Below are 3,358 nucleotides of genomic sequence, written 5' to 3' on the forward strand. Positions count from 1 at the left end.
ACAAAGATTAGGCTGGATTAACCACCAAAAAACCCACTGCTGTTGAGTCGACACTGGATTATAAGACATAAAATGATCCTGGTGAGAAGTGTGCTTCTTAGCTCAAGTAGACACATGAGACTAAATGGGGAGCTCCTGTCTGGATGCGAGACGAGAAGGTAAAGGGGGATAGGAGCTGTTTGAATGGAAAGGAGCTGCTTGAATGGACAGGGGAAATACAGGGTGGAGAAGTGTTCTGTCACATTACAGGGAGAGCAACTAGGGTCACGCAACAATGTGTGTTTAAGCTTTTCTATGAGAAACTGACTTGAATGGTAACCTTTCACTTAAAGCTCAATTTAAAAAGTGTTCTGTCTAAAAGTGTGGTTTTTAGACCTTTTTTAGTGCCTCCATTTTGATGAACAGAGATTGTTGAGGTAGTCAAATTTACAATCTTTTCTTTAATGATTAATCTTTTTGTCTATTTTTTTAAAATCTTTTCTTATATTGAGATCACGAAACTACCAACTAAATTTATTTTAAGTTCCATTTCACATCTACGTTTTTAATCCACTTGGAAATCATTTGGTTATTGCGGAGGTAGGGATCAAAATTCACTGTTACCCTTACATGTTATTGAATTTTGTGCTATAATTGTTAAAACATATATAATGTTTTTAATATCTTTGATTTTTAAAATTCCAATTTGTTCTACTTTCTGTTTTTCTGATTTTTTAATATGCCAAATAAACTAAAATCTTTTAACGCTTCCAATACTTCGTCCATCATATCTGTAAATATATATGTATTTGTTATTCATTTTCCCTTCTATATTTCTTTTTCTTGTCCAGCTAACATCGCCCTCACAGTGAAGATTCTTGATGGATAAGGCAAGAGAAAGAGACTATTGTAATTCACTCACTATTAACTGAGTTTTTAACAGTGAAACAAACCATAACCAATTTTGTCTTTCTACCTCTTTTTGCAAGTGGTGGAGGAGAAGGATATGAATGTGAAATAGCTGCCTGTGAAACAGAGCTTTAATTGTAGGGTCCTTGTCTTTCCTGCCAGAGAACTTTTATCATTCCTTTTGGAAACCCTGGTGAAGCAGTGGTTAAGAACTAGAATGCTAGAAACCCTGGGGGTGCGATAGTTAAGAGCTACCATGCTGCTAACCAAAAGGTTGAGTTTAAATCCACCAGGCACTCATTGGAAACCCTAACGGACAGTTCGACTCTGCCCTGTGGGGTCACTAGGAGTTGGAATCGACTTGACCACAACAGGCTTGGTTTAATGTACTATAGGGTCACTGTAAGTCGGAATTGATCTGATGGCAACAGGTTTATTTTTTAATTTTTGGTATGTTCAAGTAATTAAAGTCCCCAAAAAGGTCAGAAGGAGAAAGAAAAAATATTTAAAGAAATAACAGCTGTCCCTCAGATACCCTTTTAACCTGGAACTGAAGCCACCTTTCAGCCAAAAACTAGATTGGCCTATAAAATAAACAATAACACCCATGAGGAATGTGCTCCTTTAACAATCAACTATACAAGACGAAACGGTGAATATTTACACAAAGGCAAAGATGAGACTGCAAGGAGGGGCAGGGAAAGCGGATGGATGAAAACAGGGCAGGTGGGGTGGAAATGATGAGAATGGTGACACATTACAGGGATTGGGACCAACGTCACAGAACAATTTGTGTACAAATTGTTGAACGGGAATCTAATTCGCAGGATAAACTTTCACCTAAAACACTGTAAGACATTCAAAAAAAAGGAATAATGGCCAAAAAATTTCTAATCTTAATGAAAAGTATAAATCCACTGGTTCCAGAAGGTGAATGGATCCCAAGTGTGAGAAACATGAAGAAAAACACACCTAAGCACATCAGAATTCAATTGCTGAAATTCAGTGAAAAAGAGAAAAATCTTAAAAGCAGCCAGAGAAACAAGCATGGACTACACTGAGGAGCAATGACAAGGATTAGAAAGATTTCTGGTCAGAAGCCTTGCAAACGAAAAGACAGTGGAGCAATATCTTTAAAGTACTGGAGGGGGGAAAAAAAAAACCAAACTTTAAATAATGAAGGTGAATAAAAACATTTTAAGACATAGTAAAGCTGATGAGGATAGAGCAAGACCGGGCAATGTTTCCTTCTCTTCTACAGAGGGTCACGTCGGTATGAGTCGGAACCAACTGGAGGACGCCTAACGACCACAAAGCTGAAAGAATTCATCCCCAGCAGACCCACACCGCAAGAAATGTTAAAGGGGTCCTCCAGGCAGAAGGAAACAGAGTCCAGATGGAAATCTGGACCTACACAAAGGAATGAAGAACACCAGAAATGGTATCCACGTGGGTAAATATGCAAGGTTTTTTCTGATTATTTAAATCTCCTTAAAAACATTTGACCATTTAAACAAAAGTAATAACAATGGACTGCGAAGTTCGTAACATATGTAAAAGGCATAACAACAAGAGTGCAAAGACTGGTAGAAGAGAAATGTGAAGAGGTATAATATCATTTGTAGGACGACAGTGAAAAGTTAAAGATGTAGGAACCCTTAAAATAACCAAAAAATTGGGTTATAGCTGATAAGCCAACAAGGAAGAGAAAATGTAATTAGATAAAAACCCTGTAAACATAGTAATAGAACAATTGCTCTTTGAGGACTCTACCCTATAGAAATACTTGCACAAGGCGCCAAAGTTATGTGTTCAAGAATGACGACCCCCCCCAGCATTATGTGTAGTCACAAAATCATAGAACCAATTAATTTCCAAAGCACCCATATAGACAGAGTTGAATAATACTACAAGCAACGGGAGAAATTCGTTTGTCAAAAGTAGTGAAGAGGGTAATAATCTCCACTTCCAGGAGTGCACCTACTTGGTTCTCTGGGACGACCCTGCTTTACGTCCTCCTGCTGTGGACAAGGGACCGCGGCTAGGCGAGGTTATTCTCTGTCTTCACGTGAGAGGATATGCAAAGTAGAATCGACCAAACACTAAATTTTTAAAAGTGAGACACACGTCCCTGGGTGGGCTCGAACCACCAACCTTTCGGTTAACAGCCGAACGCGCTAACCGGTTGCGCCACAGAGACCTGAGCACGCAGTTTTTCTGGTCTCAGTAAAGACTGACTTCTAACTAAGCACCACGCGGTGCCACCCGCTTTCTGCGGCACAATTGCGCAGGCTCCAAAGCCTGAGAAAACCGGACCGGCTGGGGCGACAAATCACGTTGTTCCTCACGTGTGAAACCTGTGCGGCGGGTGAGTCTGAAGCTAGAAGGGCAGCCGAATGGCCTTCGCCCCTCCTTGCTCCTCGTCCGCCTCAGAAGCCAGCGACCCCCAGAGACCCTCGGGTCAGCAACC

The 3,358-nt window shown here is 40.4% G+C and overlaps 1 non-coding gene across 1 annotated transcript; it reads right to left on the minus strand.

The window, feature by feature from the left end:
- Positions 1-3,014: 3,014 nt before the first annotated feature.
- On the minus strand, positions 3,015-3,088 carry TRNAN-GUU (transfer RNA asparagine (anticodon GUU)). The gene has a single exon. It is a non-coding gene; the product is annotated as a tRNA-Asn (tRNA).
- Positions 3,089-3,358: the final 270 nt, after the last annotated feature.

This window comes from Elephas maximus, chromosome 3, assembly GCF_024166365.1.
Source record: "Elephas maximus indicus isolate mEleMax1 chromosome 3, mEleMax1 primary haplotype, whole genome shotgun sequence".
NCBI classification, from domain to species: domain Eukaryota; kingdom Metazoa; phylum Chordata; class Mammalia; order Proboscidea; family Elephantidae; genus Elephas; species Elephas maximus.